Consider the following 22,632-nt stretch of genomic DNA (forward strand, 5'->3'; position numbering starts at 1 on the left):
GTCAGTTGGGAATTTGTTATCTTCAGTTGAACATCTAACGTAAACCCTGCACTGGTCAAACTTCAAAGTCTGTGATCCTTTTCCTGTTACACTCTAATATTTACATGGGGTCCAGCTGCACCCAAGGTCCAGGGTCAACCTACTGCACTATAATTACAGAACTGATCAGACTTAGGAACCATAAAGAAAGTGGCCAGCTTAAAGGAGAGGGGATCAGTTCAGCGAGATCAGAAATCTGGCTTCTGGTCTTGGCTGTCCTTAGTGTGACTCCTAGCATCATGGGACTTCTAAGCTGGAACAGACCCAAACAACCACCTGGTCCCACCCTGTGTTCCAGAGGAGGAAGCTAAGGCGGTGAGAGGCTAAGTGACTGAGGCCAGAGGGCAGCAATGGCCCTGAGACGGGAAATCAGTGCCCTGCCAGCCCCGCCCAACGACCTCTCCTCACTCCCCACCCAGAGTCTTCACTGACTGCCCCAAGCTCCGATCGACCAATCACCTTGGATTATATATATATTATATATATATATTTCCTTCATGTTTTTCCTTGTTGGGTCAAGTTACCAGCCTGTTCCAACAAGCTCAGCAGCACATGCCGCCCAGAAAATAAAAAGAACCCAGAGACACTGGCAGGCAGAGGGGCCAAGTTCTTGGTTTTTTAGATTAAAACCAATTGTCAAATCCCATCACAGGGACAACCATCTTGAAAGCAAGTGCTGGGTGTTCAGCAGTCAAGAGACTAAGCTTTGAAGGGATCCAGTCAGAAGCACTGCCCTAAAGTCCACACTGTGGCTTCCCTGGTGGTCTGGTGGTAAAGCATCTGCCTGCCAACGCAGGAGACACACGTTTGATCCCTGGTCCGGGAAGATCCCACATGATGTGGGGCAACGAAGCCCACGAACCACAACTACTGAGCCTGTGCTCTAGGGCCCAGGAGCTGCACCTACTGAAGCCTGTGGCCCTAGAGCCTGCAGTCCTCCACAATGAGAAGCCTGCGCCCCGTGGCTGAGAGCAGCCGCTGCTCGCTGCAACGAGAGAAAGCCCCCTGGCAGCAGCGAAGACCCAGCACAGCCAAACATAAATTAATTTTTAAAAAACTTTAAAAATAAAAAATAAACACCACACTGGAAGTCAAAGGACCACACCCCCCTCCCCTTGAAGATAGCCCAGCCTGGAGGGAGGGGGCTTAGGTGTGGGGACGCCCTAGAAGGGGACTGGTGTCCAGGGAGAAGGGGCAGGGAGGACTATAGGGACCCCAGACAGGATTGAGGAAGAGACGCAGATCCTACTCGAAGGGACCAGATCTCTAAGGCAGGATTTTGGAATCGGAGGACAGAGGGCTTGGGCCTGCGGGCCATCTTGGCGCACAGACAGAACCCAGGCCGCCAAGGACTAGGCAAGGAGAGTCGAGGTGCTTTCTGGGGGCAGCAGGAGAGAGGCTGGTTGACATCCTGAGTCTCTTCTAGCCCCAGTGGAGGGGGGTTGCCCTCCTGGTGCCCCGGAAGGCAAGGCCACAGGCATCCCAGGGACCCCTGCAAGCCTGAGGCCATGTGGAACTGTGGCCACCCTGGTGGACCCCAATGGTGGATGGTTCTGGCCAGGGGATCTCATTAGGAAAGGACGTCAATAGTGAAACACGACAGGAAGATGTCCTATATCTGCAAATGCGACTGCAAGCGGGGGAGATGCTTCCTCTAAATATGACCTCATGTGACCATTCATTCATAGCCACTAAATGCAACATAACAAACAACACAAGCCTGGGTGGTGTAGGGCTCAGGAGCGCGTGGTGTTCAGCTCACCTGAAAGGGCCCTCTCATGGGCCTGCAGTAGCTGTGGCCGGGCTCGCTCTCGTTTCTGGGACTGCTGGATCTAGGACAGCCTGGACCACTCCAGACTGAGCCAGGTCTGCTCCACGCATCTCTCATCCATCCCTGGGGTCCACTGACAAGGACGGCCTCTCCTAGTGGCAGAGGGAAAGATCGAGAGAGTCTAATCATGCAAGTGCTTTTGGAGCCTCGAATTGCTTCTCATTTGCAACATCTCATTGGTCAAAGCAAGTCACACATTCAAGGTTGAAGTCAGAGTGCAAGGGCACTCCTGATACAGGGAGAGGGAAAATTGGGTCACTCTTGTAACCCACCAGACTCTGTAAGCCCCCATGGGCCCAGCAGCCCCCAAAATGAGATGCCATCAAGGGAATGGGGAAAACCCTGATTCTAAAAAACCTAGACAGCACATTAAAAACCAGAGACACCACTTCGCCAACAAAGGTCCATATAGTCAAAGCTATGATTTTTCCCAGTAGTCATGTATGCATGTGAGAGCTGGGCCATAAAGAAGGCTGAACACCAAAAAATTGATGCTTTCAAATTGTGGTACTGGAGAAGAATCTTGAGAGTCCCTTGGACTGCAAGGAGACCAAACTAGTCAATCCTAAAGAAAACCAACCCTGAATATGCTATTGGAAGGACTGATGCTGAAGTTGAAGCTCCAATACTCCAGCCGCTTGATGTGAAGAGCTGACTCACTGGAAAATACCCTGATGCTGGGAAAGATTGGAGGCAGGAGGAGAAGGGGGGCGACAGAGGATGATGGTTGGAAGGCACCAGTGACTCCATGGACATGAGTTTGAGCAAACTCTGGGAGACGGTGATGGACAGGGAAGCTTGGCGTGCTGCAGTCCATGGGGTCGCAAAGAGTTGGATACAACTTGGCAACTGAACAACAACAAGCACAGAACGGCTGCTAGATCATGAAACTGCCCACGTTTAACCTGTAATTTACCTAACATAGGGTTTCTGCCATTTGAGGGAAAGAGAAAACTGAAACTGAAAGTCGCTCAGTCATGTCTGACTCTTTGCAACCCCACGGACTATATAGTCCATGCAATTCTCCAGGCCAGCATACTGGAGTGAGGGAAATAGGGTTCTGGATAAAAATTAATTGTAGAAAAATAAAGCTACAACTTTTGTTCCTGTGATTTTTCCCACTACATTTTCTAAGCCAAAGACTCAAAATAACCAAAACAATCAATGAGTCAGCCTTCAACACTACGGAAACCTGCTTTCGGAATGTCCTAACCAAACGAGGAAAAGATGCTCAAAGACAGTATGATTTTAACTTCCAAAAAGCAAATAGAAAGGTGAGGGGATGCATTAAAAATTCCAATCTGGCTTACAACTGTGGGTTCTGTAACAAAGTGTCCAGGAGCCTCTGACACTCTTCCTAGAATATCACCTTCCTAAGGCCAGCCAGTCCTGTGATCACAACAATAATCGCTTCAAATGTAAAATACCACTTGACCCTTTGTGGGGCAAGGCAGAAAATAACATTCAATTGCTTAATGTCAAATGAATAATGTTATCATCATTAAACCAGTTCTGGGATATAATCTGGTGAGTGATGGGGGGCTCAATTTAGGACCGACTGGAACACCAAACCCTAAAGACAACGTTTCCTGTTACTCATCATACCAGAAGTTCTCTCAGTATTGACTGAGCTTGACAAGAGTAAAAGAAGGGCCAGGGCCTCAGGAGACTGGGAGTAAAACCAGAGGGGACTCAAGTGCCACAAGATGAAGAGATTCTACGTGTGGGCTGTGTGCTAGTCGTGTTTGACTATTTTGGGGCCCCATGGACTGCAGCCCGCCAGGCTCCTCTGTCCATGGGATTCTCCAGGCAAGAATACTGGAGTGGGTTGTCATTTCCTTCTCCAGGGGATCCACCCAACCCAGGAGCTGAACCTAAGTCTCCTGCATTGCAGGAGGATCCTTTACCACTGAGCCACCTGGGAAGCCCAGGATTCCATAAGTGTGTGTTAGTCACTCAGTCATGTCCCACTCTTTGCGACCCAGGCTCCTCTGTCCATGGGACTTTCTAGGCAAGGATACTGGAGTGGATTGCCATTTTCTTCTTCAGGGGATTGTCTCGACCCAGGGATCAAACCCGGATCTCCTGCACTGCAGGCAGATTCTTTAGGTTTCCACAGGTCTGAGCAATTTACCTGAAAACAGGTATTTTACAAGGTTCTCTCTGATGGGACAGAGGTTGTCTCCCTTTCGACAGCACAAGTTTGCTACATTTGTCAGTGTCTCTGGCATGTCCTGTTAGTGTCCTGTGTGTATGCGTGTGCTATTTTATTCTAGGCCTTCAAAAGAGCTTTCAGAAACAAAATGTCTGTGTCCTTTTTAATTCAAAGCACTTTAATTTTTATGTAAGTTTCATGTGTACATTATATTTCTACTCCTTACACCCTGCAGCAGGCTTGCCACCAAAAATTTAGCCTCCATCCATGACCACACTCTTTACCCTTTGTCCCCTTGGCATATTTCCCCTCTGGTAACCACCACTCTGTTCTCTGTATCAACGTATTGGTTTGGTTTGTTCATTTGTTTTTCATACTCTGTGTATGAGTGAAATCACATGGTGTCTATCTTTTCCATCTGACTTATTTCACTTACCATAATATCCTCAAGATCCATCCATGTTGTTATACATAGCAAGATTTCATCTTTTTATGACTGAATAATATTCCATATATATATTCATATATATATATATAGAGAGAGATCTTTATCCAGTGGGCATTGCTGGTTGCTTCTATGTCTTGCCTCTTGTAATACTGCTATGAACACTGGGTGCATACATTTTCATATTCTTTGGATAAACATCCAGAAATATGATAAATGATCATATGATGGGTCTATTCTTAATTTTTTGAGGGACTTCCATACTGTTTTCCATAGTGGCTACACCAATCTACTTTCCACCAATCGTGTATGAGGGTTCCCTTTTCTCCATGTCCCTTGCCAACATTTATTATTTGGTACCCTTTTGATGATGGCCATTCTAACCAGGGTGAAGTGGTCACTCACTGTTGTTTTAATTTGAATTTCCCTAATGATTAGTGATGTTGAATGTCCTTCCACATGTCTGCCAGCCATCTGTACGTCTTCCTCTGAAAAATGCCTATACAACTCCTCTTCCCAGCTTTAAACTGGGTTGCCTGCTATGTCCTTTTTATAAACCAGGGGTGCACGGCAGAGGAGAGGGGAGACAACTTGCTCAGGTCTTTCTGTCCTGTCCTGACCTCAAGTCACAGGGATCCTGTGGGCCTGGTGGTCAGGGGCTTAACCAAAGCGGGATTCTTTGAAGGGCAAGGACTGCCCACACCACCCCTTCAGAAGGAATGAAGTCAAAAGAGGGCCTAAAATGAGCTGTACACATACCATGGGTGAATTGTGTGGTATATGAATTAGATTTCAATTAAAAAAGAAATTTAAAAGAGGGTCTGGGGGTCTCTGGGGGCCTTGGAGAGTCTTTCATAGTGTCCTGAAAACCCCAGCCTGAGCCTCAGGGCCTGCCTTCTGCTAAAAAGACCCCAGTGGTCACCCCCATCAAGGGCTACTGGGAATGGTGTGGAAAGTCACCAGTGCCTGAGAGCACCTGCTGATTCCAGCATTTCTGGGGGAATGCGTATCCACGGGGGCTTCCCTGGTGGCTCAGCTGGTAAAGAATCTGCCTGTAACGTGGGAGGCATAAGAAATGCGTTTGATCCCTGGGTCAGGAAGATCCCCTAGAGGAGGACATGGCAACCCACCTCAGTATCCTTGCCTGGAGAAGCCCATGGACAGAGGATCCTGATGGGCTCCAGTCTATAAAGCTGCAAAGAGTCGGACATGACTGAAGTGACTTAGCATGCTTTCCACGGTGGGCGGGCGGGGATGTCCTCACTAGCTTACACGTGAACAGAAGCACCAGTATTTCAGGCCCAGCTGAGCAGCTGAAGCAGCGGGGTCTGAGGTCCACCTTTCTTGGGCCCAGCTCTGACGCCCAATGTTTCTAGTATCACACCCCCAACCTTGCCAGAAGGAACGCCCCCTGGGGACAGAGGGCCGCAGCTCTGGGTTTAGGGCATTTAAGCCCTCGGTCTCCCTCCAGAATTTTGTCTTCATATCCTGAAAGCTCTCCCCACCCCTACCCCACCCCCGGAGCTGGAAATCCAATTGCACCAGCGACCCCGGGGGGCTTGGACTTGAACTCATGGGTAGGGAGCAGCCCATTCTGAATTTCCTCTCCCCTTCTGGCTCCAGGAACATGGTGCCAAAGAAACCCAGCTCTCCTGGGGGGCCTCCTTCCTAAAGCTTCCTAAAGAGGGTCTGGAGTACACAGGCTGGAAGTTTCTGGGGATCTTGGAGAGTCTTTCATAGTGTCCTGAAAACCCCAGCCTGAGCCTCAGGGCCTGCCTTCTAATAAAAAGACCCCGGTGGGAGTAACGGAAGAAGTGGTGGTGAAGGGGCAAGGCACCCACGTTCTCAGGGGCGCACGCTGGACGTCCCCTGCCGGTACAGCCATGCTGGTCCCAGGACCACCCTCCCCAGATGCCGGCCCCCACCGGGGAGTCGGCAGCCTGAACCCTCCTCCCCGCTTCTCCTATCCACTCCCCTCCCCCTGGGCCCACCGCCTACTCTCACCTGAGAGCCTGCTGCTGGGCTGCACATGGAGGCATCTTCAGTTTTGGGTCTTTTTGAGCAGCTCGTATTGGGCCTTGAGTCCCTGCCTGCCCGGGACATCCTGTCGGCCGCCCGCACACCTTCGGGCTTCAGGCCCACAGACTCACTGCGTCAGGGGGTTCCCAGACCACACGCCAAGGTGCCTTCCTAAAAGACCCCCGGGCCAGGGCTGAACCCTGATTGGCCCAAGGTCAAGGCCATGCTAACATCCCCGGCAGCGATTGGTTAGGCGTGGGCACGTGACCCAGCCCGGGCAGCTTTCCGGGCTCCTAATACAGGGACCCTGGGAGAGAGCCCCCAGTCTCCAGAGGCTGTGACTGCGGGGAGCAGGGCCCCAACGAGACAAACCTGGTGCCGCCCCACCTTCAAACACCCGGCATGAAGTAACACAACAGCCCATCGTCTCCTCCAGTTTCTATTCGGCTTTTCTGGGAGGGGCCGGATTCCCCACATGAATGCCAAACACCTGTGCCTTTTTCAGGAGTCAAGTCCTGTTTGGGTTTTGCCTCGTCTCACCTGGGTATTTCCCGCCCTTCCTCGCTGACAAGCCCTTTGCTTGACCTGTAGAGACCAGCTCTTAGGAAGACTCAGAGCTGTTTACTCGTCCACCCCAGTCCCCGCCACCGCTCAGGAGAGCCAGATTGTGACGAGAAGGCCATTTCCTGAGCCCCTGCCCTGTGTTAGGCCAGGGCATCTTCTTCTCCAGAACGTTTATTATCCTGGTTTTACATACTTGGCACTGAAGCTGGGAGAGGTTAAGTGGCTTGCCCGAGATCACAGAGCTGGCAGTTGACAGAAACAGAAATTGGGCCCTTAGTAGACGGGTTCTTGGACAAGGGCCTCTCCATGTGGCTGCCTGCCTTCCTGGCCACCCCCAGCCCTCTCCCTGACCTGGCTTCTCAGCAGAGGAGGGGAGCTTGGGGTCCCCACCACGTGGAAGGAAAGGGTGCACCCTGTTAGGTCGCTTCAGTCGTGACCGACTCTCTGCGACCCCACAGACTGTAGCCTGCCAGGCTCCTCTGTCCACAGGATTCTCCAGGCAAGATTACTGAAGTGGGTTGCCATGCCCTCCTCCAGGGGATCTTCCTGACCCAGGGATGGAACCCGCGTCTCTTACATCTCCTGCACTGGCAGGCGGGTTCTTTATCACTAGCGCCACCTGGGAAGGAAAGGGAGGGCATGTCAAATATCACTGACACCCTCAGTGCGTCACCAACCACCATGTATCTTCAATGACGTGACAGTGAGCCAGGTGTTCCTGCCTCTACGGCTCTGGCTGGCCCACGTGACTCGCTTCAGTCAGTAGGCACCTGGGAGAGTGACGAGGTGGTTCCTAGGAGACCCTGTCTGTTCCCATTTGATTACTCGCACTTTTGCCATGCCCGTGAGAAGATGCTTCCTTGGAGCAGTTGCTGCCCCTTGAGCCCGGGCTGGGCGTGCACGCCGGAGCAGAGGCGTCCGGCTGATCCCCAGCTCTGCAGGGAGAAGCTGAGGCCCCCAGCGTCGTCAGGCCTAGAGCAGCAGCTCCCAGTGATGTGCAGGCACCGCAGCTGCCCTGTAAATCTCAGCACGTGTCACTGACGTCCTCGGTTGTTGGCTGTGTGTGTGGCGATGAGGGTCATACGCGTTCTGTTTCCACCTGTGCCTTCATAACTTATGCTGGTTTGCTGCATCTGTGATCTAAGTGTTCTGGCCTCAGAGTGCTACTTCTGGACGATCTTGTGGGTAAGGCGCCTACTAGAGGACCTGGTGGGCTTTCCAGGTGGCTCAGCTGGTAAAGAACCTGCCTGCCAATGCAGGAGATGTAAGAGGGTCCGATCCCTGGGTCAGGAAGATCTCCTGGAGCAGGAAATGGCAACCCACTCCAGTATTCTTGCCTGGAGAATCCCATGGACAGAGGAGCTTAGTGGGCTACAGTCCATAGGGTCGCAAAGAGTCAGACATAACTTAGCGACTAAGCAACAACAAAGAGGACCTGGTATACAGCAGACACTTCATAAATGCAGAGATGATGACAGTGGTGGGGGTGGTGATGGTTTTAGGGGTGAGGGTAGTTCTGTGAGGCACTAGGTTGAACCCTGGCTGCTCAGGGCCATCCCTAAGCTCCCTATTCCTGTCCGCAGAAGGCAAACTTCTTTCCAGAAAGAACAAGGTGCCACAAAGAGCCTCCGGCTTTCAACCCACGTAGCACCTCCGTATCCCAGTCCAGGCACACGGCACCTGGCCCAGGCCTGGGTGGCCCTCCCCTGTGGTACGTAGCTGCTCCTGGCATTTTGGCTGATAGACACAGAAGAAAATTCTTCCAAAACATTTTTTAATGAACTTATTGTAGAAAATAAATGATCATCAGTTAAGAAATCACAGAGAAATGAGGACTGAGAGAAGCTGAAATGATGGACTTTTCCATGTTGTTATTTCCAGCGGGAGGCCACGACCTGACAAATAATGAGGTGACACCAGGGAGAAAGAAAGCTGCCATCCTCTGTGACCCCCAGGCTTTCTGGGGGTGGGTTCAGGCCTGTCCCTTCTATGGCCATGGGGTTTCCTGGTGTTTTAGGCCTGGGTGCCGCTGCTGTCACTAGAAGGGGGAGTGGGCCACCAAGGGGAACAGATGAGAACCAGATACACTCACTCACTTCACCAAGTGCCATGCCCCCAGGGGAGAGGGTGTCCATGCTCATGAAGGTTACGTTTAAGTGGGAAAGACAGACCCCCCACAAATAAATGAAATGACTGCAGGTATGAACAAATATGGGCACCGTGTTCCTAGGCGGGTTTCAGCCCCCCTTCAGCAGTGAAGCTGAAAGAGACTGGGAGTGGGAGGTCTGGAAGTGGCCACAGGCCTTCGGTTCACATTCTAGAACCTCCGTGGCCACACCTACCTGCCAGAGAGCCTGGGAAAGTGCAGTCTGGTCGTTAGGCCAGGAGAGACTCACTCTGTGATCGGCCAGTGGCCTCTTGTCCTTCAGTACAATGCGAGGAAGGTCCATGAACCTGGGAGGATCCAAGATGCACTTTGTTGTGACTCCAGGGGGTAGAAGCAGGGCTGTGGGTGAGCGGAGGGAGGCGGGAAGGGTGAGCAACTATCTGGGACCCCACCCCCAGGGCCCTGGCCCCAACCCCGGCTGATGCAGGTTGAAGTCCGATGACTTCTCTCAGGCAACTCTCTCTCCCCCAGCCCCCTGCTCTTTCAGATCTGAGTTATTGTGCTGTTGGCCATGAGCTCAATGTTAATGAGTCAACAGTATATATCAAATAAGATGCCTTTAAACAGAAATGCCATAAAACAAGGTGAGGTACTGACTACTTGATGAGTCTGTGGTGGCCAGAGGCTCACAGAAACCCAACCCCGTATTTGCCCACCAGCAACAGTGCAGTTATTTGCTAGTTCAGTGTTCAGGGTGACTTTACAGAACGCAACTACCAAAAATAACAAGACCTGGCTGGAGAGCTACACAGTGGAGTACTTTTTCGGCCATAAAAAGAAATGAGTGCTGGAACGGCACGGATGAACTTTGAAAACATTATGCCAAATGAAAGGAGCCAGTCACAAAAGACCACCTATTACATGATTCAATTTTATGAAATGTTTAGAACAGGGAAATCTATAGGGATAGAAAGATTAGACTTGAGACTGGGGGAGGCGGGGTGGGGGGTTGCTGAGTAGAGGAGTGAAACTTAAAGGTACAAGGTTTCTCCTTGGGTGATGAAAATTATCCGAAATTGATTCTGGTGATGATTGTATGTATCTATTGAAAACACTAAAAAGACATAGGCTTGTACACTTTGCATGGGTGAATTGTTACCGTATACATGAATTATATTTCAATTAAAGGGTTTAAAGAATAACCCTCCAGAGTAACTCACAGGAGAGAGAAGCCGGGGCAGGGCTCACCCCGGTGGCTGCCCCTTGGGCACCTCCTCCCTGCAGCCTTGCTTTGTGTTCCCCGCCCTTCACAGGTGGGCTCAGCCGCCACACCCCACGTCTTGTTGGGGGAGCGGCCCATGTGCTGGTCTGGTCTCTCCAGCCTGTCTGCCTCTGAACACTGGCAAACTGAATTCTCCCATCATGTCAGGAAGACTTCCCAGCAGAAGGGCTCAGGTGTAGCCTGGGAGATCTAGAAGGAAGCTATTCCTTCTTCTCATTCCTGATCATTCAAGCGCGGTTTAGATCATTTCGTGGAAATGACAGAGCAGGGGTCGGGGCAGCCCAGAGCAGTGCTTCTAGACAACTGTATGGTCTTTTTCAACCCAGACAGCCTTGCGTCAGTCAGAAATGCTTTTGACCACAAGTAACAAAATACCTGACACCCAGAAGCTAAGGAAGAGGGGAGGTAGCTATCTCCCGTGGTTGGAGGTCTGGAGGTCAGCAGGTCCGGGATGGGTGCGGGGGCTGGATGGCTTCCTGGGTCCCACTCCCCCACCTCAGCTCCAGGCTGTCCATCCTAGTCCTGCCACTCACAGTCACAGGAAATCCACGAGTGTCCGAGAACACACAAAATCGCTCTCTGAGGCAGAAAAAGAAGGCACAAAAAAGACTTTTTCCATAATTGACTCTGTCTTTTTAACTGGGAGGGGGCAAGTCTTTGCCAGGAGCCCCATCAGCAGGCTTGCTCTGTGCCTCACTGGTCACCACGGGGTCGCGTGCCAGGGCCCGGAGCAGTTGTGGGGCTGCGTGATCCGTTGCAATCCACACAGTGTCCCTTGGGAGGCTGATGTCACCGGATCCCCGATCCCTCCCTCCACCAAACCCAGCTGCTTCTGGGGGTAAGATAGGGAAAGAAAGAAGAGCTTTGGGTGGGCCATGACGAGCACCGGGTGAGTATTACTGAAGGTGGAAGGAAGACTGACCGTGTTCTCTTGCAGGAATACTATTGCGACATGTCGAGACCACCAGAAGGAAAGGCTTCGATGCTTACGATTATGAGCTTGAAATCTAACCAAGTTCCACCAGTCGGCTTGCAGCAGTAGCGCTACAAATCCCTAGGGCTTAAGACACTGGGCCCTCACCTGGACGGTAACCAGAAGACAGCCTGTCAATGCTAGCACCTGACCTCCACCCGGCATTTCCTCGACCCAAGCAAGAGAAACTTCACAGTGCTACCAGGGGATCTTCCCCACCCAGGGATCTAACCCAGATCTCCTGCATTGAAGGAGGATTTTTTTTTTTTTTTTTTTTTTACCGCTAGTGTCACCTGGGAAGCCCCGCTATTGGATATACAAGAGGGTTACCGCCTCTGCTCCTGATGCTCTGGGTGTGGAAAGCACTTTGAAAGCGATCGGCTTGCGTGGACACGGCCGAGTGATGGCTCATATCTGGAGCTGTGACGGGTGTGACGGGTGTGGACAGCGTCTTCCACGTGTGTGTGGCCACAGACACCCTACATGTACCCAGCGTGTCTTGTGAATACAGAAGAACAGCTGCAACCTTCTAAAAATTAATGGGTTTCTGGATCATTTGCATTTTTTTATGGTTTGCCAACAAAAGATAGGCAGAGGGGAGGGAATTTATTAATGTATGAAGAAATCCTCCGGAAGGAGAAGAAGCGAGCCTCCTCGGCGAGAAGGCGGCACTCCGCGTCTCTCCCGGGCCGCCCCCTCGGAGGGGAGAATTGATGCGCAGCTCGAAAAGGAGACAGCTGCTGCCCCGCCAGGGAACCGCCCGGGGCTGACATCATTTTATTCGGGGCCTGCGTGACGGTTTGGTAACAGCCATTTTCAGAAAACAACCCGGGCAATTTCAGGATCTGCTGTCACAATAGGCACACTAAAAATAAAGTCAGCATAAATAGATTAAGAAATGGACAGCATAACAAGGCATGAGGAATTAGAATGAGCGCGCCGAGCTCCAGATGACAGCGCGGAGCTGTGCGCGCGAGGCGGGCGGAGGGGAGGGCGGCCCCGAGCTGCTGACGCGGGGGTTTGGGGACAGCTGGGTCCCCAGCCCGGCAGCGCCGAATCACATTGCACTTCAGGGGCAGCGGAGGCGCTAAACTAAGGCAGAAGCCACGTTCCTGTAGCGATGCCATTTTTTTCGTGGCTGACACCTCCTAAAAGACAGAAGGGAAGTGTTCCACGGCTGACCCCCTCCTTCCCAAACACGAGTTTGGAGAAGGATAGGGATGCAGTGCTGGAGAAAGTGAGCTGAAAAAACGTTTTTAATTCAGTCATGACATTTGGGGTGGGGGGAGGGAAATGAATTTCTTTGGAAAGTTGGCATGAGAGGAAACAAAAAAAAGGCATGTGCTAGAAACTTGCTGTGCAAACTCGGGGAGGTGGGCTTCTGACCTAGGGGCTCCCGAGCAGTCTTAGTTAATGGCCTGGCTGACTGCCAGGCTCTGCGTGGGGCTTCTCCCCCCAGCCCCATCCCCTGTGGCTGGAAGACCTCTTTGTTTCCTTCTCCATCCCAAGCTGGGAATGCCAGAGCTCCCCAGTTCCTCATCCTCTCGCCATTCACTGACTCTAAGAAGTGGGTTAAACAGAACAGAGCAACAGACACTGCTTTCATGGAAATACCTTATGCAATTTCTTTGGAACATCATTTCCCAACTGAGTTCCCTGGTGTTAATAAATACTAGGCTTAAAACACAGGACTTAAAACCCGGTTTAAAACACCAGGGTTTCCCTGGTGGCTCAGACGGTAAAGCGTCGGCCTGCAATGTGGGAGACCCGGGTTTGATCCCTGGATCAGGAAGATCCCCTGGAGAAGGAAATGGCAACCCACTCCAGTACTCTTGCCTGGAAAGTCCCATGGATGGAGGAGCCTGGTAGGCTACAATCCATGGGGTCGCAAAGAGTCACGACTGAGCGACTTCACTTTACTTTCCTTAAAACACGTAAGTGTTCTTAGGTTAAGTAAGTTTGGGAAATTTGCAGGTCAATTTAGCTCAGCGAGTGAATTTGCTGTGCCAGAACTTTCCAGAGTCTTAATATGATAAACTGTGCTATGAATCTTACAGGAGGAATAAAGTAGACAGTTTTCTCAGATGAATTTTACCATCAAAACTCTGCCCCCTCCCCCTTAAAAATATTTTTTGCATAATGCCATGGTAGAACTCTCTGGGCATGTGTTTTGTCCCAGCAGCAGACCATGTGCTTTTCAGTTAGTTGAATGTCCTAAAGCTGGTGGCACGCCATCCTTAAGCCAGAGCTGGGGACATTGAGGAAGGAACACAGCCCCCTGCATTGCTTCCAAGCAAAGACTGGTTTTGTCTGATAAAGGAAACATTTGGACTTCCCTAGTGGCACATTGGATAGGAATCTGCCTGCCAGTGCAGATTCAATGGGTTCAATCCCTGGTCCTGGGAGATCCCACATGCTGATAAGCAACTAAGCCTGCACGCTGCAACTCCTGAAGCCCGCCCGCCCTGGAGCCTGTGCTCCGCAACAAGAAAAGCAACCGCAGTGAGAAGCCCGAGCAATGCAACCAACAGTACCTCCTGCTTGCCTCACCTGGAGAAAGCCCTCTCGCAGTAAGGAAGACCCAGCGTAGCCAAAAATAAATAAATACATTTTAAAAAGTGAAAGTCGCTCAGTCGTGTCTGACTCTTTGCGACCCCATGGACTATACAGTCCATGGAATTCTCCAGGCCAGAATACTGGAGTGGGTAGCCTTTCCCTTCTCCAGGGGATCTTCCCAACCCAGGGACTGAACCCAGGTCTCCCGCATTGCAGGCGGATTCTTTACCTGAAGCCCAGTTTTACAAAAGAACATTTTGAAAAGAGGAAGTGTTTTTATAGTTCTGCAGCTCAGTACCAATTCAATGACCTACTGGGGACGTGCCTTAAAGAGTGGGGATGATGGCCCTGGGTTCTCCGGCTTGGGGAAGGAGGAGGAAACCACAAGGTCAGGTTAAACCTTGCCTGGTGGCAGACATGTTGCTTGTGCCTTTTCGTGCCATGCTAGTATTCTGGCAGACATTCATCAGAGGTCAATAAAAGTTAAATAAATGCTCTGGGGCTCTGCTGTGGGGACATTTAATTGTTTCATTAGCATACTGTTGTGTCCAGGTGCTTTGCCAAGTGTAGAGCCAGTTCTGGCTTCATCTGCTTCCTAACTGCTGGGGAAATGAGCGAGAGATTCTTCCGATATTCCCTCCTCTCTGTGCAGCCCTCCCCAGGCAGCTGGAGGCAGAGACGCGGCCGAGATGGGGCTGCCCGATGGGTTAGCTTTCCGTGTTTCCAAACAACAGGTGGGATCTTTTAATTGATCTTTCTCCTGAAGGTTCTTCAGCCTGACGAGTTAAGGGGAGGCGAGGATAGGAGATAGGGTACTGGGGTGGGTGGAAGTGAGGGAGCTCTGGGCCCCCAGCTTGGTCAGGGTTGCAGAGTCCCTTGGGCATCTGGGTCTATAGGCCAGGGTGGGGAGTGTGCTTTTGTATACAACACCTCCTGGAAAACACGGTTTGGGGGACCAGCCAGCTCTGGGACATTTGTGTGTTCATTTAAGCCAAACCCCACAAGGGCAAGGCTTCAGGACCTGAAGGATGTAGAAAAGCAGTCCATGCAGACTGTCCTGGGGACTCAACAGTGAGCGGTGCCGAGGTGTGGGGGGGATGGGGGCTTGTCAGGAAATCATGGGGAGGAGTTTCAAAGGGCTGAAGGCCAGAAGCAGAGAATTTCAGTACCGGATTGTACAGTCAAAATCAAGGCTCTCTCCAGAAGAGACCCACACAAAGATGGGTCGATTAATTTTCAACAAAGATGCAAAGGCAATTCAGTGGGGAAAGGATAATCTTTTCAACTGATGATGCTGGAACAAACATTCATTCATAATTTAAAAAAATGAACCTCCATCCAAATCTCACACCGTATACAAAAATTAACTCCAAATGGATCATGAACCTCAATGAAAAGCCTAAAGTTATAAAAATTCCCGAAGAAAACATAGAAAAAAATTTTGTGACCTAGGTTTAGGCAAAGATTTTTTAGCTACAACACCATATGCATGACTCATAAGAGAAAAAAAAAGTGATAAATTGGGTTTTATCAAGATTGTTTTTAGGTCATGGCTGATTTTTATTATTTATCGTTTTAATTATTATTGGAACATAGTTGTTTTATAATATAGACTTTATCAAGATTACAAATTTCAACTCTTTAAAGATGATGCTAAGAGAATGAAAAGACACGCAATAGACCAGGGGAAAATATTTGCAAAATACTTATTGATAAAGGACTTGTATCAAGAAAATGTTTTGAAAACTCTCAGAACTCAATAAAAAAGACAATAATACAACTATAACCTAGATAGAAGATTTGAACAATTTGCCAAATTGTTAGACAATGCCAAAGAAGATGAGTTGCTGTTGCTGTCTGGTTGCTAAGTCGTGTCCGAGTCTTTCGGACGCCACAGACTGTAGCCCACTAGGCTCCTCTGTCCATGGGGTTTCCCAGGCAAGAATCCTGGAGTGGGTAGCCATTTCCTACTCCAGGGGATCTTCCCGGCCCAGGGATCGAACCTGCGTCTCCTGCATCGCAGGCAGATTCTTTACTACGGAGTCAGCTGGGAAGCCCAAAGAAGATACACATATGGCAAACAATCACATGATGCTCAGAAAGTTCTCTCCTAGAGAAATGCAAGTTAAAACCACTGTAAGACACAGTTACAGCCCTGTGAGAATGGCTAAGTTAAAAAGACTGACCTTGCCACATTCTGGCAAGGAGGCAGGCAATGGGATCTCAAATCTGAGTCAGAAATAATTTGGTTACTTCCTATATAAAGTTATTTCAGGAGAGTGCAATATTGCAAAATAATGGTTAATTTGTTGTCAGGAACCTAAAGCTCAGTCCTCCTGAGTCAACAGTCCTGGGAAAGGGGGGCCATCTTGTCATCTCCATTTAACAGGCAAGTACGCTGAGACCTGGAGAGCCTGGATCACAAAACGAGTTAATGTTAAAGGTTCCATAGGGACTTCCCTGGCAGTCAAGTGGTTAGAACCCGCCTTCCAATGCAGGGGATGGGGGTTCAATCCCTGGTCCAGGAACTAAGAGCCCACATCCCTTGGAGCAAACTAAGCCCAAGTGCCACAACTGCAGACCCCATGCTCAGAGCCCCTGGGCCACAGCCAGAGAGAGGCCGGCACGCTGCAACGAAGATGCTGCCACTCAGACCCAATGCAGCCAAACCTAAAATAAATATATTAAAAAATGTCAGAGGTTCCAGGCAGGCGGGTCAATCCCCCAGCCCATGACTTAATGCCTGCCTCACACCCGGCTCACACGTGCTTAGTGGCAATGTCATGAAAACCACACCTTCCAGAAACAATACAACCGCAGACAGCGAGAGGGAGCCATCCCCCTGCCGCCACGGCCAGCTGTGTTGTATCACTGGGTCCCTGCACAGAAATTTGGGTGTAAAAGGAAACCTTGAGAAGTGTGGAGACATAAAGAGTATCTCGAAGAAGAAAAGTAGGGTTTGGCAGTGAATCTTTTTCTGTGCATAATTTAACTTCTTTCTTTGCTACCCTGAACCAGAAGGGAATAAAGTTAAATACAGACCTTGAGATACCGCCAGACTTGTGCAAATAGACATTAGGAAGAGTGTTGAAAGTTGCAGAAAACTACAGAGTATAATTAAAATTTTGTCCATCAATCACTGCTTGCCAGGTACTCTTACACAAGTTTTACGTGTGAGAATGCCGTTTTATCTCTAAAGGAAGGTATTATTCACCAGTTTTTAGAGATGATGGCCTTCAGGTGGGTTAAGTAACTTGCCTGAAGTCACACAGCTGGAAAGAGGGTTGAAACCAGGGTTTGTCTGAATTATCAGTGCCTATCTTTTCCAATGTATTCATTGCCTCCACCAGGGGACTCATCTCTCAGAGAGACACATACACAGGCCTCCTGGGGGCACGTATGTGTCCTGCTTCTATCCTATTTGTCTTTCATGCTTCATGTTTATGTGATGCTAAGAAGTCACATTTCTGGTTTGCTCTGAAAATTCAAATGGCTACCCTGTCTCTCCCTCCTCCCTATCTACCTGGTAGTTAATAATCACTACTTCCCGGGCCTGAATTAACCCTGCAGAATCATCCTTTCTCCTCCTGCCCTCTTTAGCAGCTTGACCAGTGTCAATAACCCAAGACAGAAATTCAAAGATAGTCAGAGGGACTTCCCTGGTGGCCCAGTGGTTAAGAATCCTCCTGCCAATGCAGGGGGGTGGGGACACAGGTTCGATCCCTGGTCCGGGAAGATCCCACGTGCTGGGCACGTCGCCTTCGTGAGGGCAACGAAGTCCTTGTGCCATACCTACTCAGCCCGTGTTCCAGTGCCCTGGAGCCACAACACCGACGGCTGCGTGCCCTGGAGCCTCTGTTCCACAACAAGAGAAGCCACAACAATGAGAAGCCTGTGCGCTGCAACTTGAGAGCAGCTCCCACTTGCTGCAACTTCAGAAAGCGCAGGTACAGCAGCAGGGTCCCAGTGCAGCCAAAAAAAAAAAAAAAGACAGTGGCAACTCCAGCTCCAGACAAGGAAACAGGCCCTGGCCCCACCCGCCTCCAGGCTAAAGGGTCTGTTAGTATCACCTTGGAGAATCCATCTCAAGACTTTTCAGTATCAGGAGGTTGCTTCCAAACTCTGACCAGCGGAGGAAATGAAGGCACGTTGAACCACAGCACTGTTTTCTGCCAGCCTCAAAGACACTTGGCAAGAAGGAAGACTTGGAACAGGCGGGTGATGCTTTTTAATTGGATGGGCCTCGCTGCTGTAACAAAAATCAATATATGGCGGGGGGTTGGAGGGGCGGCTGCGCAGGCGTTGATGCATCTGGGCCACGCGGCTCCTGCCCGAGCCTGTGTTGGAGGCGCCCCCCTGGGGCGATGAGGGTCTGGGGGGGTCCGCGGGGGGCACCCCTCACTGGATCAGATGAGCGCAGGGAGGGGGGTAAAGATGAGTGGGGGTGGGGGTGGGCGCGGGTGGGTGCGGGGCCTGGGGGCTGCGAGGAGGGGCCAGCCCACGCCCTCTGCTCCGAGGGTCTGACGTTTCGGGGCCAGAGCAGACCCTGGCGCGGCCCACCATGCTGCATCGGGGGTGGCGAGCATCCCACGCGCGACAGGGCTGCAGAAGCGGGTGGTGAGACGGGGAGCCTTACAGCGCTCTTGTTCCGCAGTCACCACCGTGCGATGCTAAAAGGAAAGGAAGACCGCCTCCTGGCTGTGTCTGACGGCGCACCTCTTCTCCCGGCAGCTGTCCGGGGTCTTTGGGGACTGTTGGCGGCTCTCCGTTTGTGTTTGTGTTTTTCGCACGGAGGGAGGGGCATTGGCTCTGAGCAGAGCAGATGAGACCAGGGTTCTGTGGAGCCGTCAAGTTTGTGTTTCCTTCCAAATGAGGCATCGAGGGAAGAGAAGAGTCGCAGGGTACTCAGGCCACGAGGGAAGCTTTGACCTGGTCGGGAGGTTTTTCTCAGGAGCGCTTGAACGCGGCTCGGCCTCTCCTGGCCTCCCTCCTGGGGGGCTGCTGGAGGGGACCCGGGCTGGAGAGCAGGTCAGGGGCCGGGCCCAGAGCTGGGGACAGACAGCCGCAGGAAACCATCGCGACGGTCAGAGCGGTGCTCACAGCTCCAAGCGCTGGGCACCCAGGGGCCCAGGCGGGAGCAGCCACCACAGCCCGTGACGCGTCTCCTGAGGACTCCTGGAGATGCTTCTAGATGCAGGCCACCGCCAGACGTCCCCACAGCACGGGGGGGCAGAGGGCACTGCCTGTGAGCGGTACCAAGAGCCCGTTCCACTTCTCCTAACCAAAAATGTCCTCCTTTCACATCTGATAACGTCAAATATAATCTAAGATACGTTATGGCCAGCCTAATTACAGTTTCTTTGTCCTGAGTGAGTGTTCACACACACTCTGAAGAGGCAAGCTCAGCCTCGGGACTCCCCTAGCCCCACCTAAGCCTGACTCTCTGGAAAACACCCTTGACCGACACATGACGCCCGTGGAAGCCTTGCTGGCAGGCTGGGCTGCATTTTTTTTTTCGAAACTTCGGGTTTTCCCAGCCACCTAAGCTTTTCTCTCTCAAGGCATGACTTTTGTGTAGAAATTTATCATCTTTTTTCATCAGTCCAGAAGTGAATTATTTTTTTTTTTTTTAAATTGAAGAAAATCCTTTAAGCTGTCCTGGACTCACTCAAGCATATAAAAAGGGTATTTTTCAATCATAGTTCAGATGCTGAGTATGTTCTCAGCCTGAATCATCTGAATTTAAAACTCTGCATTGGGCCTCTTAGCCCAACAGCTGAGCATCTTAAAAAGGGGCCATTTATGAAGAAAAATACGGTCATGAAATAAAGGATATGGGGAGTTAGAGATCCTGCTGGTTACAGTAATAGATTGAAAGTCATAAATCTTAGTTTCTATTCTTGGCTCCAGGAAGAATTTATGTGTTCACTGCATTTGGCACATGGAGGCAACGGGGAGAGAGACTCGAGAACTTGGATATGGAGGAAATAAAGTCTTCTTGTAGAAGTTAAATTATGAAACCTACACGCAAGGCCAGAGCCAACATGTGCAAAGCCACCTTAAAGAAACACAACAATTTACAAGTCAGATGCAGGTCAGCCAGGATTGCCCAAGGCGGTCACAGAAGCAGCTACTGGCAGCTCATCTCCGAGCAAAGGGCAGCTCATACCGAGGGCAGAGGGGAATGGGGAGGGGGCACGGTACGTCTCAGTCTAGCCCTGGGGCACGCTGCTGGGTGGGAAGCAGTGAGGGTACATGGCAACCGGGGTTTCAAGCTGCTTCTTGACCATTTACTAGCTGTGTGATCTTGGGCTAGTTACTTAACCTCTCTGAGCCACCATAGCTTTTCTTAGGGAAACGGAGATAACTGGGCTTATCCCCGTGAGCTGAAGAGGGATGAAAAGATGAAATGCACATGAATCATTTAGCAGAGGGGTGGTGGGGACTGTGGGGGTGATGGTGGATGTGATCATGCTGGGCGTGGTGACGGTGACTGTAGAGTGGCAAGCTGACCCTCGGCGCAGAGTTGCCAGGTTGGGCTGGCAGAGCCTGATGCTGTTGGCAACGCCCAGGAGCCAGACAGATCAGCAACACAGGGGTGGTTGATCAAAGCTGGGTTTCTTGGTATTGACCACCAGGGAGATGATGATTTCTTGTGGGGAAACTTGGAGAGTCTGAGTAAGGGGACTGGAGGTGGTGGTGGGGCTTCCTTTAGGATTTAGGCTTGTTTGGGGCAATCATTCTGGATTGGAACCCAGAATATTGAAACTGGGTATGACTGGGCATCACATTTTATGTGTGATTGTAATTGGAGAGAAATGGCTGTCATGCCAGGTGGGAAGAAGGGATATGCGGTCACTTGGTGATTTAAACAGTATGCTTATTTTGTTTATTTTTTGTCTGTGTTCAATCATGACTATGGAGTGGCCTTGTTTTCTCCCCATCCTGGTCACAGAGTGACCTTGTTCGATGTTGGTGTTCAGTGAAATTGTGTTTGTTCAACAAAAGAACCCCACGGCTGAGCAGCGAGGGCCAGGCCAGCTCCCAGCTGACAGCTGTCATGGCCTGCTTTTTTGTTTCTCATTGTCCCGCCCCACCCAGAAATCTCACTCCTGCTCATCGTTCACCAAGTACCTCTTTGATTATAATTGGGTTTCCCGCGTATGGGAGCTGCAGGGGACAACCGTGGCCACACGGATCTGAGCATTCCAGATCTCTGAGCTGAGGTTACTATTAAGCCTTAGGATACTGCCACTCTTCTAGGTAGAAAGCATTTGAATACTGGCAACTTCACACAGTTGAGCCTAACTATTTCTCATTGTAGTTTGATAAACTGGCATTGCGGAGCCCTTCACTGTCTCTTGGGAACCCACTGTGAGAGGAAGGACTCTGTCTCTGGGTATGAACGATTTGAGGAATCTGATCCTTTACGGTTGAGAGCTTAAAGCACACTCAATATGTGGAAGGACTGATGCAGAAGCTGAAGCTCCAACACTCTGGCCACCTGATGTGAAGAGCCGACTCATTGGAAAAGACCCTGATGTTGGGACAGATAGAGGGCAGGAGGAGAAGGGGGTGACAGAGGATGAGATGGTTGGGTGGTATCATTGACTCAATGAACATGAGTTTGAGCAAGTTCTGGGAGACTGTGAAGGACCGGGAAGCCTGGCATGCTGCAGTCCATGGGGTTGCAAGAGTTGGACACGACTGAGCGACTGAACAACAAGGCTTGGGTGCTGCCCGCTCTCAGGGAAGGGGGTGGGTGCTTGCAGGAAACAAGTGAGAAACATCAGGACGCACTAGCTAGGCAGGAGCTGAGAGTCAACGCAGAGTTGAGATGGCGGGGGTCTAGGCAGGGCGACGCCAGCTGCCGGATGCCAACCACACCCCTGTATCACAGGTTCCCGTTACACGGCCCCAGGCCCGCGTGTGACTTCTGTGAAATTCCAGTGGCAATTGCTGCTTTAATTGATGCTTTTCCCCGGCAGGAGTCGTGGAGCAGGTTAACAAATTGAGGCGTACAAAGCCACCTGCGCTTTGAACAGGTTCTATTGTAAGGGTGCTTGCTGGGGCCAAGAAAGGAGGGCGGGGGGGGCTGGGTTTCTCCTGGGTTCTGCCACGCTGGGCTGTCTCCATCAGTTTGGGCACTTCTGGCCAGAACCCAGAATGTGGAGGCGGCTACTGGAAGACCCAATGGCAAGCACGTGCCTTTCTGAGCCCTAGTTTGGGGAAGAGAAGTGATTTAGTCTCCGTGGTTGCTGTTACTAATTACCACAACCCTGGAGGCTTAAGACAACAGGAGTGCATCTCTTGTGGTGTGGAGGCCAGCAGTCTGGAGTCAAGGCCGGGGGCAGCCGGTGGGGTGGGGGTCATCTGGCCCACGCCTCTCTGGGGGGCGCCTGCAGCCCTGGGTGTCGCTTGGAGACACAACGCTCCCCTCTCTGCCTCTGTGGTCACAGGGCCTCCATGTCTCCGTCGTGCCCTCTGCCTTGGGTCTTAAACCTCCCCCTGCCTCTCTCCTCTAAGGACACTTGTCAGGATTCAGAGCCTACCCATATAATTCAAGATGACCTCATGTCAAGAGTTTCTTTCTCCAGGGACTTTTCTGGTGGTCCAGTGGTTAGGAAATCCACCTGCCAAATGCAGGAGAACACGGGTTCA

The 22,632-nt window shown here is 51.0% G+C and overlaps 1 long non-coding RNA gene across 1 annotated transcript in view; it reads right to left on the bottom strand.

The window, feature by feature from the left end:
• The window catches only part of LOC139033027 (uncharacterized), a 65,672-nt gene that overhangs the window by 22,653 nt on the left and 20,387 nt on the right, over positions 1-22,632 (bottom strand). The window contains exon 2 of the long non-coding RNA XR_011485649.1: positions 1,802-1,962. This is a non-coding gene — a long non-coding RNA (uncharacterized lncRNA). The remainder of the gene's footprint in view (positions 1-1,801; positions 1,963-22,632) is intronic.

The sequence above is a fragment of the Odocoileus virginianus genome, chromosome 34 (assembly GCF_023699985.2).
Source record: "Odocoileus virginianus isolate 20LAN1187 ecotype Illinois chromosome 34, Ovbor_1.2, whole genome shotgun sequence".
NCBI classification, from domain to species: domain Eukaryota; kingdom Metazoa; phylum Chordata; class Mammalia; order Artiodactyla; family Cervidae; genus Odocoileus; species Odocoileus virginianus.